Here is a 17534-nt window from a genome sequence, read left to right as displayed (position 1 = left end):
ACTAGTGGGAGACAAAATGGTAGATTTAGACCATACAGTAGTATATATAAGTAAAAACTTTAGATTTCATTCTACAGGAAGCAGAAAGAGAGTAAAACAACATGACCAAAACTATTATATTGGGAGAATATGACCAGCACTATTATTTTTGGAGAATGAGGGCTAAGACTCATACCAGTTATTAAAGTTTAAATGTAAGTGCTCTTAACTAACTTTCTATATTGCCATTTAACTCATCATCATCACATATTTAAAATACTCAAGTTAATGTATTGTTTTTGATAATTGCTTAGAGATTAGATTTTCAGCATTCTCATTAAAAAATAAACCTGTTAGGTAATAAATGTTAATTAGCTCAATTTAGCCATTCCACAGTGTATACATATTTCAAAACATCATGATTTCATTAATTGATATAAGTTTAAAATACAATAATAAAAAAAATATTATTAAACATTCTGAGGCTGGTGTTACAGCTCAGCTGGTAGAGTTCTTGTTTCACATGCACAAAACCCTAGGTTCAATTCACAGCACCACCAAAACAAACAAACAAATAAAAAATTAAACATTCTATACATATATTTCTTGTCACAATATTATAAAAGGGAAATCATGTTAGAGCCAAATTTATCTGTTAGAGCCCAAAAGATAGTAAAAAATAAAAATAAAATTACTCTGGATTTCTAAAAGTGTTTATTTCAAAACAGTTTTGATTATCTAGTGAAAAATATCTTAACTATGCAGAAGTAGTTTTTTGTATAAATGCCTATGTCAAAAAGACACAAATGTGGATAATAGATCTCCCAACAATTTTAACATTTTTTCCTAAGTCTAAGTTAAAGTATTTAAAAACTTAATTTTTGAAGGAAGGCAATATTTTTTCATAAGTAAATAAGATAAATATGAAATAGAACATATAGAAATTTAAAATTATTATGCATTGTGATTTTATAAAGAAATTTTTCATGTATTTATACTCCTTTCAAAAATGGTTTAGGGGGCTGCGATTGTGGCTCAGTGGTAGAATGCTTGTAGTATGTGTGAGGCACTGGGTTCAATTCTCAGCAACACATATAAATAAATAAATAAATGCCCACTGAAAACTAAAAAATATTTAAAAAAAGATTTAGGGAATAAAATACAGAGACCATAACTAAGAAAGAAGTGATGTTTGGTTGGCCAAAGTTCCCAAGTGATAAGGTAAATGTAAGAAATATAACACTCTGATAATGAAATAGGCAGACAGTTACTTAACAGTACAGAAGCCATTGGAATAATGATCTTTCACATAGGATCTTAAAGCATTGTCATAGGATTCTCTCCAAGACTTCAAACCTCCATCTACTTCCTCTGGTTGAGGGTCACTTGCTTCTTTCCATAAGTGATCAAACTTAAAGGAAATTTTGTTTCTTGGATCTAAAAATTGGCTATTACCCAGGTCACCATGCTCTGTAATTAAGACCTTCCAAAGAAGAATTAAAATTATGAGTAACTATAGAAAATATAGTTATCACATTTTGCAAAACAAGTAAATAAAATTGAGGATAGCAGATTTTCATTAAGTCAAATTTCTCTTTCATATTGATTTTTTCCAAGTCTCATTTTTATTCTTATGAAAATATTATATTTATGGTAAGTCAACTTTATCCTATAAATTGCCCCCCTCCTAAACACCCATCATTTCTTGGTTGGTTTAATATTTATGTAAATACTTTTGAACACTTTGGTATTCTTTTTTCTATACTTTATGCAAAATTTTCAGAGTCACTATACTGAACATTTAAAAATATATAGAGGTAAAAATCTCCTATTTCCCAAATAGCAAATTCCTAAAGGAACTTAAAGTAGCCTACATTTCAATATGAATGCTTTTATTTCCCCATTGAGTAAAAAATGTCTCCTGTTATTCTTACCAGAAAGAATTAGAGACAGCTGGAAAACTTTTAAGATCTTTTGATTTTCTCTCTTCATATTAGGGGCATCTCTCTCTCTCTCTCTCTCTCTCTCTCTCTCTCTCTCTCTCTCTCTTCAAAGATAACAACTAGTATCAGCAGAAAGAGAAAAGAATTTCCTAATGTGTAGAATATTTTTAAAAACTTTGAAAATGAAGACATAAATTTATTCAACACTTAATATACATCAGCTTTGGTTTCTATCATCTCAACTACATGTCAGGCAAGGTCTATCTAATGGGTGTATTTTTTCATATATTTTTTGGATCTTTTGAAAATATGTGAAAAGGCCATTTGTTGGGCATGTAAGCTGGAAATAAGCCTACTTGCCTTTGTGCGGGATCATAGGGCTCCACTCACTGGTCTGTATATTTGTGGTTTGGAACACCAACCACAACCAGCACCATCACCATGGTAACATGGCCACCCTCAAGTGCACATTGTGTTCCTTTGCTTTCTGCTTTTTGCCAGTGAACTTTCAGCCCATTGGATGCCACTTGAAAGTATGTTGCTTCCTCACTGGATTATTATGGCCCTAAGCTAAATTTACTAGGTAACAGACTATGCATAAAAGGCTTCCCTATGCAATAATAATGTGAAACAACTTCTGTGAAACTGGTCATCAGAAGCCTCTTTTTGACTTTGTCCCCACAACCTCCTCAGCTCTTCAGTGGGCTTTGGGTGGACCAAGTGAGCCCACAGCCATTGAGTACTCTTCTTCCTAAAACCAAAAAGTGTGTGTGTGTGTGTGTGTGTGTGTGTGTGTGTCTGTGTGTGTGTGCATGTGTGTCTGTGTGTGTGTGCATGTGTGTCTGTGTGTGTGTCTCTGTGTGTGTGTATTTGTGTACAATTAAAAAAAATCATGGATACTTTGAAGCCAATTAATACTGCCACGGGGTAAAAAATCCCAGCAATAAAGGTGCCTCTGAAAAAAACATACTACTACACAAGTCATACAGATGCTTTTTTAAGTATATGCTACTCAAGTTTTATAATGTTATATGTTGCTCACTGTCATGTTCAACCCTTTTTTTTTGATATACGAAATACCATAAGTAACATTGCCTATTATATATTAGGTGACTTATCAGTACTTGTTAACTGAATGCAAGTATTAAACTTTTATGGCATGGTATTAAAAGGATATCAGTACCAATGACCAAGAAATAAACAAAAAAATACCTGAAATTTTTAGTAATCTCATAGTTATTTTTAAAATTCTGTTGGTAATTAAATTCAGCCTACAAAGAAAAAGCATGAAGTTGACTCTTTCATTTAAATTCTCAAAATTTAACACAACATTCTCCCTCATATCTGGATCATGGACCCACTATGAAACCAACGAATACCAATTAATGAATGGCTTATGATTTAGGATTTACCATTTCCTGAGTGGTCTTTCCTTGAAAAAAATTAGTGCAAAAACATTTAACATTAACAAAGCATTATAGCCTCTTATGTAATAAATAAGTCTTAAAAGAGCTATAATTAACTCCCTTCTCTCATTGCTAATATTAGTTACTTGTATGTCCATCTATTTCTTGATTTAGTACCTCAAAAGTTTATCAATCTTATTAATTTTTCCAAGAATCACCTCTTGACTTCATTGATATCAATTGTATGTTTTATTTATTTCTGTTTCATTTTTATTATTTCTTCTGTTTTTCTGTTCTTTTGTTAACTTGCTGAGATAAATAATTAACTCATTATTATTTAACCATTATTCTTTGATATGAGCATTTTCTCAAACAGATACTTTTGTTAAAAACAACAGATTTTTATATTTTTTTTTGTAGAATTTGAAAGGAAGTAAGTAATTTGTAGTTAATCTTATTGTGCCTTGTGATACCTGATTTTAGGTACCTAGATATTTGGTTATATATTGTGTCTGAGTATCTGAGGGTTATTCTAGTTAAAAATAAACATTTAAATTTGCAAAATTAGTACAGCAATATGCCCTCTCCAATGTGGGTGATGAGGGTGGCCTCATCTAATCTACTAGAGACATGAATAGACTTAAAGACTGAGTAATAAAGAAATCTTTCTCTGTTTGGTTGTATTTGAAGTGAGATGTCAGTCTTCTGCATTTGGATTATGACTCTCACTGGAGCTCAGACCATGAGCTCTCAGGAAAGTGCCTCACTCTGGCCTTAAGACTCAGACTGGAACTATATAATTATAGGTCTCCAACTTGTCAAATACAGATTTTGGACGTCTTAGCCTCCATAAATGCATGAACCAATTCCCTTATAGTAAATGTATTTTTAAATGTCTCTATTTGTGTGTGCATACTATTAATTTAGCTTCTCTAGAGACACCAGAATAATGCTCCAATACAAGATACACCTGTTATACAGATAAATTATTTGAATTCATGAAAAGTAAACTTTCATTTTTATGTACCAGCTACAAAGCTAAGAAATAAAATTTTCAAATAATAGCTCTTATAATAGAATAAAATATCATGTACTTTGGACTAAATAATATAAAATAAGAAGACCCTCAGGAGAAAATTATACTCTTAAGAGAAATTGAAGATCTAAGAACAAGATACTATTTTTGTGATTATCAGATTTAATATTTTCTGAAGGGCTATGTTAATTCCCCTCAAGAAGTTAGCAAAATTACAATCAAATCAAGCAGCCTGTACTGACAAGATAATTTAAAAAAATAACATAGGAGATTCAAAAGGTTAAGAAAATCAGTAACATAATCTTTAAAGAAGCACAAGTATTTGCTCCTCTAGTTGTTATAATTTACTACAAACCTGCAGCAATTAATATATTGGCATAAGGATAGAGAAATAGATCAATGGAACAGATTAGATTGTTCAGAAGCAAGATCATTTATACCCTTGTCTTACAACAAGTGACATTAGAGTATGGGAGAGTGTAGGCAGTGGAGAATTGGGGTAAAGTGGATGAATGATACTGAATAATTAAAGACACTTATATGGAAAAAAATCAACCTCAATCCCTACTTCATATTCAACATAAAAATCAATACTTGCAGGCTTTCATACCTATTAACTACACACATTTATTACAGTTCTGATAATGTAAACATGTATCTTTATGACCTTAGTTAGAAAAAACACTTCTTAAATAGAATATATAAGTTACTAATCATACAGTGAAGGGATACCACACTTTAACTACATGTAACTAAGATTCATCAAAAGCCACCTCAAAGAAGAAAAAAATTAAGTTGCAGAAGTGGAGATGGATGTGACACATATAACAAAATGATTCATATCCAGAATATATGAAGAACGCCTAAACCTTCAATAGGAAGAAAAGTATCAAAACCCTAATAGAAGAAGATGGGGGTATGCATAGGGTTTATAGCTCAGTAGTAGAGTATTTCCCTAGCATGAGCAAGGCCTGGGTTTGATCTATGTCCTACAAAATAAAGGAAAAAATACAAGCACTTCACAACAGATGATATTTAAATAGCCAATATACATACGAAGGTGCTCTAACTCTTTAGGAAATAAGGAAATGCAACTCGGACAATATTGAAAACTATTACCCACTAACCAGTCAGCAAAATTATTATCAAATATTGATGATAATTTGGAACAATAGGAACTTTCTTACACTGCTATTGGAGCATTAAATGGTTCAAATTCACCATTTCATACATACATGAGTCACATGAGATTCTAATCAGCAACAGATCACATATATGACAGGGATCCCATAAGATTATAATGGAGCTAGCCAGGTGCAGTGGTTCACACCTACAATTCGAGCTAATAGGAGGAATGAAGTTTTGAAACCAGCCTAGGCAGCTTAGCAAGACAATGTTTTAATTTTCTTAATTTTAATTTAATTTTCTTAAAGTAAAAAATAATAAAAGGCTGTACATGTAGCTTGGTGGTAGAGAACCCTTGGCTTTAATCCCTAGTACCACCAAAAAAGATCATAATCTAACTGAAAAAAAATCCTTAATACATAATGAAGTCATAGCTGTCTTGACAACAACATGATATTCATGTGTTTTGGTGACATTAGTATAAACAAACTTACAGTTCTTCCAGTCATATCAAAGTATAGCACATACAATTCTGAAAAGTGAATAACATTTGATAATTATGATGAGCATAATGATGGTATACATATACAGAAATAATACACTAAAATGTAGTTATCTCTGGATTTTACAATTTTGAATTACTTTATCTTTCTTTTTTGTAAATCCTAACTTCTAAATGAACATATGTCTGTGTTATAATCAAAAAACAAATTACAAAAGCTACTTTGTTGGAAGTTACATTTAAATAGAATGAACACTCTTAACTTTAAGATCAAAGAAACATATGGAACTTCACTTAATAAATCAGTTTGATTTTCTAACTGTTTTGTCGACTTACTAAATGAAAATCTTTATGTGCTTGCTTGCCTAATTCTAAAGTCCAGTTCCTCAATATACAACTTCCTCTTCATTCAAGCCCCAGCCCAAAATTTTTGTCCCTTCACCACCACTGCTGGTCTTCACCACTGCTCCACAGTGGCAGTATAGAATCCTCCTCAATGGTATGAAACATATCATGCCTCATGAATCCAGTTAGATATGTACATACTTGCCTTTCCTATTGGGTTGTCAACTGTGCCAGACACATATAATAAACTCATTTTCTTCCTCTACAGCATCAGTGCCCATTACACCATTTCATATATAAGTCATGTGACCTTAGATCTTGTAAATAAAACTACTGGACACTACTGGACGCAGCACTGAACTGAAACTTAAAGCACAAAAAGGGGGATAGTAGAGGATAGGAAAGGCAGCAGAATACAACAGACACTAGTATGGCAATATGTAAATCAGTGGATGTGTAACCGATGTGATTCTGCAATCTATATACAGGGTAAAAATGGGAGTTCATAACCCACTTGAATCAAAGTGTGAAATATGATATGTCAAGAACTATGTAATGTTTTGAACAACCAACAATAAAAATTTTTTAAAAATCGAAAAAAAAAATAAAGCACAAAGAAAGCATTTTCAAAACTACGTAAGATTTCCAAAAAATGAATCCTATCTCCAGAAACTGAAAATTACCAAACAATATACTGAAGTAATATCATAAGCCCCTTAATTACCAAACAATAGCATTAAGTAATATCAGAAGCCCCTTTAAAATGATCATTTTTATAGTCTTACATTAAAGAGACAGTACGGGTAATTTTCTTTTGAAAATTTCCATTATTTTGAAATACAATTCTGAAATGGAATTTTGAAAAAAGCTGAAATATAAAATTTTTTAAGTTACATTGAAATATAATTTTTATAATTATAAACTATTTTTAACAACTTTGACAAGTTTGGCTTTGTCAGTAAATCAGTTTCAGAATCATTATCTTCAAACAGCATGCCAACATACCTAATAGCAGTGACCCTGTGAATGAGCATCTCTGTTTGCTCTGACAAGTCTGATGGAAGTAGCAGCTCCACCTGCTGCAGGCTTGATATCCGAGCCTCCAGCTCGGAACGGGAAGGAGAGTCCTGAAAACTATCGAACACAACTTCACCTGTGGCAGGCTGCACACCCTGAAAACAAGCACAAATGTAATATCACAGACAATATAATTTCTTCCAGTTATGGTTAAACATGCAAATAGTAAAGATGATACATTCCATTTCTAAAGTGTTTGAAAACCTGTTGTTTTTCAAGACTTATTTACATAAGTCAGAGTCACTGAACTAAAAGAAACTAAATGGGAGTTTCAAAAGGCACCTGAGTACAGGCCCTGGACCTAATGCAAAGATGGAGTGGCTATGACAAGTCACCAAATCCTACTTGGGCCTCAGTTTCCTCCTCCAAAATGGAAATAAGTCAGTTTATTTCCCTAACAGAACTATTGTAAGGATCAAGTCAGAAAAAAAAAAAAAAACGTGAATGCTTTAGAAAATATAAGGCATTGTACAGATAGATACAGAAGTAATAAGTAATATGGTCCTAGTAATCTGAAAACCAAAATGTTCAAGAATACACTTAATTATATAAACAAATAAATAAAAAGCAAATTTTTGCAAAAAAAAAAATATATACATGTAACAAATTCTCATGAACCCCAACCAGGCAGTCTATTCAATGAAATAACTTGAAGATACCCCATCACCCTATGCCAAAAGACAAACTGGAAAATATTACCACTTGGAAGAGGTTAAAAAAAAAATGTCAAGTTACTTAGCCAAGGTCTCAGTACTAAATGGTGGATTCAAACCCACACAGTCTAACTCCCCAGGCCACACTCTTATATACTACTAATGCCTATGAGAAGCCTAGGGTGAGTTACAGCCTCCACCAGCTAAAAGAAGGGAGAATCATTAATCCCTATGTTCATATGCTATTGATGGCTAACCAACTGACACAGCCTCTTTCTAAAACAGCCCGCTGAAAATATCCACATCCTATAATCAGCAATTCCTTCCCCAGATGTAAATTCCTGAGAAATTCAGGCATGTATAAAGTAGAAGACATGCACAAAAACATGTATACATATAGCAGTATTCTTTGTAGAACCAAAAACTAGAAAGAACCCATATGTCCACCAACAGAGGAATATGTAAACTGTACACAATAAAATGTAATAGGACACAGCAACGAAAAACCTACAGCAACAAATGTAAATAAATCTCACATAAAAACATAGTCTGACTGGGCACAATTCAGGAGCCACTTGTCAAAAGAAACAAACTTTATTTTTAAAACTACAAACGCCAAACAAAACAGCTCCTCAGGAAAAACCCTCAGAGCCCAACTGCCACCACTGGCTTCCAGAAGCCTCTCCCCACACAAACCACCCCACCTCCCACAATCCTCCTGCTCTTGAGGCCGATTGGCTGGGTCGCGTGGGCGGAGCCAAAGAAGTCCCCCAATGAGCAGTTCCGTAGTCTGAAGGGCAGGGAAACAGCCCAATGAACATGACTGCAGAGGAGCCAATCAGCTAGATGTTGCTGGGGTCACTGTGAGCCAATCATCAGCTGGCAGCTTGAAGGGCAGGGAAACAGCCCAATGAACATCGCCGCAGAGGAGCCAATCAGCTAGATGTTGCTGGGGCCACTGTGAGCCAATCATCAGCCGGCAGCTGGGAGTTTGCTGGCAGCTGGAAGTTTTCTGGGGCCCCTTTGGCTGTGGCTCTCAACACCAAAAACTAGAAAGAACCCATATGTCCACCAACAGAGGAATATGTAAACTGTACACAATAAAATGTAATAGGACACAGCAACGAAAAACCTACAGCAACAAATGTAAATAAATCTCACATAAAAACATAGGAAACAAAAGAAGCAGGATTTAAAGAAAAATACGTACAGTATAACTACACTTGTGATTAAAGTGGTAAAACTAGAACTAAAAGGAAGGAACTTATTACCTCAAAAGTCTGGATTACAGTCACTTCTGGAGTGAAGAGATACACAAGGATCTTATGGGTTGTAGTAGTTATAGTTCTGACCTGGGTGACTGTCTTATGCTACCCTGCCAAATTTATTTTATGCATTTTTCATTGAATATTTTATAATTTTTTAAATATCTCACGCATAGATCAAAAATACTTTCATTCAAAAAAGACTACAATCTTAAAAAAACGAAAAATCTTTTAATTCCATTGAAAAAGCTTTCTATAGTATTCCATACTATACTATCTATAGTATCAGTGTCTCAGGATACATATCTATGTTTATGTCCCACAGTCTATAATCATGCATTTACAAAAGCCACTTAAAAGATGTCAAATAACAAACTTATCAGCCAGCCAAATATTCTGTTACTAAATTTAATCAGAGAAATTTTCTATTGTAACACGTGAAACTTCATTATTCTATAAGGTATGTATTATCAAGAAAGCTAAGTGGGCATGGTGGCGCACGTCTATAATCCCCATGCCTCAGGAGGCTGAGGGCAGGAGGATTACAAGTTCAAAGCCAGCCTCAGCAAAAGCAAGGTGCTAAGCAACTCAGTGAGACCCATTCTCTAAATAAAATACAAAATGGGACTGGGATGTGGCTCAGTGGTCAAGTGCCCCCGAGTTCAATCACTGGTACCAAAAAACAAGAGGAGAAATTTAAAGTCAATCTGTTTAGAACCATACTGTCCATACTGAAGGCAATGGTCCTAATCACCGTGTTTTTCCAATAGTGAAGCCTTCGATTCTAGACTCACTGCCAGTACACAAAGATGACTCCCAGGCTGTGACTATGGAATGGCTAACACTGATCACAGCAGGGAAAAATCCAGGAAGAACTGTTCTGAAGGTAAAGGAAAATGAGTTCCATTTCAGCCACTGAGTTTGAAGGGTCAGAAAATTCTGAGTGCCCTTGCTTAATACTAATTTAGATGCAAAAGCCTGGAGCTCAGGAGAGAGGTTGAGCCAGCTGAAAATATCCACATCCTATAATTCATCCTATATCCACACCCTATAACCACTTTTGGACTGATGATATCCTTAACTCTGGATATCATCAATCCAAAAGTGGTTTCTGAGATCAAGAGAGGATCCAAAAAAAAAAAACACTGAAAGGGCAAATTACCACTTTCATTTTATTTTTGTAACCCACTTCACATACTATGGTTAGATCTGTCAGTAGATTAGAGGTTATTTCTAAATGTGCTAAGAAGGAACTATACATTGTCAACTCTGTTCTTTAAACTGAGTTTCAGGTAAATATAAAATAGCATACAACATATGTTAAAGCCTAAAAGCAAATAACTTTACTATTTGTAGATAGGTCCAACTGTGTCTGCAGTTAGATAAAAAGTGCTTCTCAAGGAAGAAAAACAAATCTAATTGGCTTAGAGCCATCCAATCCCCAAGGTAATGCTAACTCCCTGAGAGAAGAGCTTACAGGTTAAGCAAATGCCAAGTTAGCACAGAGTAACACAGAATAAGGTATTAAAAGTCACACTGGAGACATTCAGATTGTAAGAATTTATTGATATTGTCACTGACTGTAGAAATTTTAAAAAACAAAGAGAAGTTATTACTCAGGCAAAAAGCCCTGCTTTCACTTAATGTACAATAGGACAAAGGTATTTAATAATTGTGAAAGGCCCTAAAAATATTTTGAGCATGGTCCAGGTAGGCATGTAAATGGGCAAATGTATTCATAAATTGCCATAAGGCAAGGGCAAGAAAACTATAATTCACGAACCATGTTTATATGAAACACTGAGTATAAATATTCCTAACACTTAGTCTGGTGTTTTATATTGGTCAATTATCACTTCTCTAACTATCCCTTTCTCCAAATCTAGATAGAATATTCTAGAATCATTCATGTTTAATTTCAAGCCTGTAGATGAAATCTAGAAAACTCTTGCTACACATGCATGTGGCTGGCTTATGTTTCATTCTACTATGTGCACACTGTCCACATTTATGCCTATTACTCCACTTACCTTCAACCCTAAAATCCTGAAGCATATGAACCAAAACTATCTGTATCTTTCCATAGCAGAGTGCTGAGATAGGAGTATACTGTAACTAGTGATGTAACGTATAATCTAAAGAGGACAATGCTTCGCAGTTCAATTACTTCAAGGCATATCTCATCAGTTATCCTCATTATAAACCATTTGTGATTCTCATGTTTAGAAATACCATGAACAGTTATTATTCCTTTTTCACCTACAAAATTCTTACCACAATGCCAATGAAAATGTTCCCCATTTTTTTGTCCTTAATGTTTTCCTTATTTTCATAGATACATAGAAGGTAGCTGGTAGAAGTATCAGTCAGTATCTCATCAACATCTACAGCATCATCCAGCTTGATCAGAGGATTCACATGTAATAATGATTAAAGAAAAATAATGTCCTGAAGTGCCACTAATGTTTAATATTAACTGTTTTCTCCATTAAAACAATGGTTCATTTTCCGAGTATTTTCCTCTATGCAAAACTCTTCCATGCAGCACATTCTTCTGATTTACCATGAGCATAGCTGCATGTAAGGTTCATGACGACAGGTAACTATTATTGTCTCACTTCCAAAGGCCCTAGGAGAATACATCAGATGCTGTGGATGCCCAAATATTAACCCCCTTTAATTGGATGATGCTGAGACTTGAATTATTAACATTTCTAAAATACTTGATTCTATAAATCAAAGCATAAATATACTAAAATAAGTATAAATTATTTTTTTTCTTTAACATACCTAAAGCTCCCAGAAAGGTAAAACAGTTTTAAAAGACATTTTAAAAAATCAGAAATAAATGTATATGTGTGTAGGTTGTGCATGCGTGCATTTGTGTTTGTGTGTGTGTGTGTGTGTGTGTGTGTGTGTGTGTGTGTGTAAAATGAGTCCATTAATCCAATTCTCAAGAGGTAAAAGCTAATTCTGGAAAAAGCTGGTCTAGATACATCCAATTTGGGTATAAGAAGATAAAAGAAAGGAGGAAACACTGCCAAATTCGTTCTATGAAGCCAGTTATCACCCTGATACCAAAACCAGATAAAAGCATATCAAGGAAAGAAAACTACAGACCAATATCCCTGATGAACACAGATGAAAAACTTCTTAATAAAATGCTTCAAATTACATTCAAAAACAGACTAAATAAAGATAGTACACCATGATCGGGGATGCAAGCCTAGTTCAACGTAGAAAAATTAATAAATGAATTCACCACATAAATAGATTTAGGGACAAGAATCACATGATTATTTCGATACAGAATAAGCATTGGACAAAGTCCAGCACTCATTCATGTTTAAAACACTAGAGAAACCAGGGATAGAAGGAACTGACCACAACATTGTAAAGGCTATATATGAGAAACCAAAGGCCAATATCATACTGAACAGAGAAAAACAGAATATTTCCTCTGAAAACAGGAATAAGACAAGGATGTCCACTCTCACCACTCCAATTCAACATATTCCATAAAACTCAAGCCAGAGTAATTAGGCAAGAGAAGGAAATTAAAGGGAGAGAAATAGGAAAAAAAGAAGTCAAATTATCTGTCCACTGATGACATTATCCTATGTTTAAAAGACCTGAAAAACTCCAAGAGAAGACTTCTAAAGATGATAAACAAATTTAGCAGGATACAAGAACAACATATTGCTTTCCTATGCACCAATAATGAATCCACTGAGAAAGAAATCAGGAAAACTATTGCATTTACAATAACTTGAAAAAAAATATTTAGAATAAATCTAACCAAGGAGGTGAAAGACCTCTATGAAAACACTGAAAAAAGAAACAGAAGATCTTAGAAGATGAAAGACCTCCTATGTTCTAGGATAGGCAGAATTTTATCAAAATGGCCATACTACCAAAGCAGCATATAGATTCAACACAATCCCCACCAAAATACCAATGACATTCTTCACAGAACTAGAACAACAACAACAACAAAAAAAAAAAAAAAACAGTTCTAAAATTCATTTGGAAGAATAATAGACCCAGAATGGCCAAAGCAATCCTGAACAAAAAGAGCAATTCTGGAGGCATCACAATACTTGATCTCAAATTATACCACAGAGTTACAGTAACAAAATTAATATGGTACTGGCACCAAAATAGACATGAAGACCAATGAAACAGAACAGAAGACCCAGAGAAAAACTCATATACTTACTTATAGCCCTATGATACTTGACAAAGATGCCAAAAAGACTAAGGATGACCATTTTAACAAAAGGTGCTTGGAAAACTGGATACCCATATGTAGAAGAATGAAACTTGATCCCTATCTCTCACCCTGCACAAAAGTCATTTCAAAGTGGACCAAAGAAAATAGAAGATCAGTGGAGTAGAAGAAAGGGATTGAGGGAGGAGATGGGACAAGAGAAGGAAAGAACAATGAATGAATCTGACCTAACTTTCCTATACATATATGAATACACCTCAGTGAAATCTCACCATTATGTATTTATCTACTAGGTACTAATTTAAAAACAAAACTATAAGTAAACAGAAAGATCAGTAGAATGAGGGGAATAGGGGGATGGAAGAGGAGAGGGAAAGGGGAAGTAGTGGGGACTGAATTAGAACAAATTACAATCCATGCTTTTACAGTTATGTCCAAATGAATCTTAATGTTATGTATAACTAAAAAGAACCATTTTTTTTAACAAAAAAGATCAAAGACCTAGATCAAAGACCAAGGAATTAGACGAGAAACTCTATAACTTCTAAGAAGAAAATGTAGGCTCAACATTTCAACATATAGGCACAGGCATCAACTTACTTAACAAGACTCATTAAGCACAAGAAATAAAACCAAGAATCAATAAGTGGAACAGCATCCGATTAGAAAGCTTCTTCACAGCAACAGAAACAAGAGTGTGAAGAGAGAGCCTACAAGATGGGAGAATGTCTTTGCCACCTGCTCCTCAGATAAAGGATTAATATCCAGAAAAAAATATATATATATAAACTTAACATCAAAAAAACAAATAACCCAATAGATAAATGGGCAAAAGAACTAAACAGATGTTTCTCAAAAGAAGAAATACAAATGGCCAAGAAATATATGAAAAAATGGTCAACATATATAGCAAATAGGGAAATGCAAATTAAAACGACATGGAGATTTCATCTCATTCCAGTCAGAATAGCAATTATCAAGATAACAAACAGCAATAAATATTGGTGAGGAGATGGGGGAAAAAGTACATTCATATATTGTTGGTGGGACTCAAAATAGTGCAACCATCCTGGAAAGCAGTATGGAGATTCCTCAAAAAACTAGGAAGAAATCACCATAACACCTAGCTATCCCACTCCTTGGTATATGTTCAAAAGATCTAAAATCCGCAAAATATAAGAATGCAGCCACATCAATGTTTTTAGAGGTGCAATTCACAATAGTCAAGCTATGGAACCACTCTAGGTGCCCATCAACAGAAATTGATAAAGAAAAAATAGTACATATATACAATAGAGTTTTACTCAGCCATAAAGAATAATGAATTTATGGCATTTGCTGGTAAATGGAAGGAACTAGAAAACATTATGACAAGTGAATTAAGCCAGACCCAGAAAGTCAAGGATTCAATTCTTTTTTTTTTTTTTTTTGGAAACTAGACCAAAATATACGGAGAGTGGGGGGCAAGGGGAATCCCATAAAAATAGAAGAGAGATTGATGGTGTGGAGAAATGAAATTTAGGGGGAAGGTAAAAGGATGGGAAAAGAGAAGCATAGTGGAATGAGCATGACCAAACTTTCCTATGTACATATATGAATACACCACAGTGAATTTTGCCTTTCTGTATGTTCATAACACACTAATTTTTTTATTTATTCTAATCAATTATACCTGACAGTAGAAAGCTCTTCAATTCATTGTTAACGAAGCATAATTTTTCACTTCTCTGGTTGCACAAGAAGTAGGGAAATGATGTCTGTCTCATTCCACCATCTTTCCTATCCCCTTGCTCCATTCCCTCCCTCCACTTTGCCCCATCCAAAGTTCCTCCAACTCATTACATCCTGCACCCCCCTCCCATTATGGATTAGTATCCACTTATCAGAGAAAACATTCAGTCCCTGTTTTTTTGTTTTTTTGTTTTTTTTTGGATTGACTTATTTCACTTAGCATGATATTCTCCAACTCTATCCATTGATCTGCAAATGCAATAATTTTATTCTCCTTTAATGCTGAGCAACATTCCATTGCACTCATTTTTAAAAAGTTATTTTGTAAAAAAAGAGCCATAAGCATAGCAGATGTGAAGCAGGGAAGGATACTCTTTTACGAATGGGTTTCAAGTAGGAGACTCAGCTTAGGTAAAAAAGAAAAAAATAAACTACCATGTTTTTACAGCCTGATCAGATTAGAACAACTAAAGGGATGCAAATGGTTTAGAGTTTGCTCCGAATGACAGTTATTCATTATTTGTGATCTTAAAAAACAAAATAATCCTCAGAATTTGCATAGAAACTAAGAGGCCTCTAAATACGCAGATTTGTAATAAACCATAAAAGAAATACTTTAGCACATGATTTAAGGCCTTCTTTATCCCTAGATTATTTTATTATAAGAGACCCAACCTAAGTAAACATTATTAAATGCACCCTCACATTATTTTATATACAACTATTTGGCTTTAAAAACAGAATTTTATGACTTTGCTTTTAAAATTACTTTGCTTCAATTAACACAACAAATTTATGAAAATCTATAAATTTGGCAGCAATCATTGGGCATACTGAAGATTTCTGCAAAGTAATAAAGTTTTACCCACAATCCATTTTCAAAAGCAATAAAATCTTCATGAATTAACAATTAATGAAGATGGCCTATATTATATTTTATAAGCATTTAAGTATATTTTAATTTTGACTTCATAGTTTTCTTTCCACATTAAGTTACTAAGTTATTATTTTTCAGGTCTCAAAGTAGGAAGATCCTAAGGAATGTATAGGCCCTAAACACCTAACCTTTGTCCACAAATGATCCAAGAAAACACACAATTTCAAATCAATTGCTAACTTGACATTATCATTTATTAGGTTCACTTCTTCTTGCTCTTAGTATATGATGAATTTGTATTTCACTATGACATTGAAAATGTTTGTTTCTAGTTACTATCAATCCTTCCTCTTCATTATTGCACTATCCAAGGATTCAAATAACTGTACCACCTCACCTCATCAAAAAGGTTCCCAAAGGACTTTTTTTAAAAATGTCACCTTAAAACAAAGCAGTTGTAACAACTAAGAGAAAAATTACTATTCGAAAAGGATATCTTCTCCAATGAGTGTGGATTTTGTATAAAGAGCAGTCAGTTTCCGGGAAAAGAGAGAACTTTTGTTGTCTCCAATAGCCTTTAATGCTGCAGTTTCAGTTTGCTTTACAACTCCCACCTTCAACAAAGTAAGAGATATTTAATATCAAATCTGATGAAAAACCAATCTAACAAACTCATTGCAAAATGCTTAAATATTAATTCTGAAACACTTAAAATAAGTGAATTAGTCCACAGTGTCCAGATATAAGGTTTAAGCAACAAGGACCATGAGCAGCTGACTAGTGTACACAAATCACTAAGAAGCACTCTGTTACTGAGTCTAAAATTTTTTTCTGTAAATACCTAACAATATGCTCTTAAAAATCAAGGTACGTTAATAATTATGAAACATTTTTTCATTTCTTCAAATGCCAAATTCTAAAACTCATTAAAGCCTGCCTGTTACTTTAAAGGCATGTTTTCACTCCCTGGAAGAGAATCTCCCTCCCTTCTCCCTTGAAGTTAAAAATCAAAGCTGACCTTATATCCTTTATCCACAAGATGGCGTACATGAACAAATAGTCTGTGAGTTGATATACTTGCTGTCATAAAGTTGTGATCTAAATGGCAATAAATATTCAGCTCCCGGGCAGCAATCTAATATTAAAAAAAAAAGAAAGAATGTTAATAAATTTCTATTTCAAGATTCCATGTGGGATTTGTTCACTTTGTTAAAAATTCATCAAGGTATACATTTAGGATTTGTGTACTTCTCTAAATGTGTGGTACATCAATAAAAAGTTTGAAAGAAACTCCCCATATAAATTCCCTGGTCTCATCTATTTTTTGGCAGTTCCTACCACCTGACATTACGGCCAAAATCTGT

The 17534-nt window shown here is 33.8% G+C and overlaps 1 pseudogene; it reads right to left on the bottom strand.

The window, feature by feature from the left end:
* Nucleotides 1–17534, bottom strand: part of LOC144251989 (DNA mismatch repair protein Msh3-like) — a 38293-nt pseudogene that overhangs the window by 7019 nt on the left and 13740 nt on the right.

This window comes from Urocitellus parryii, unplaced genomic scaffold, assembly GCF_045843805.1.
Source record: "Urocitellus parryii isolate mUroPar1 unplaced genomic scaffold, mUroPar1.hap1 Scaffold_35, whole genome shotgun sequence".
NCBI lineage: Eukaryota > Metazoa > Chordata > Mammalia > Rodentia > Sciuridae > Urocitellus > Urocitellus parryii.
Note: the sequence above shows the minus strand (reverse complement) of the source record. Positions and strands in the feature narration are given on the sequence as shown.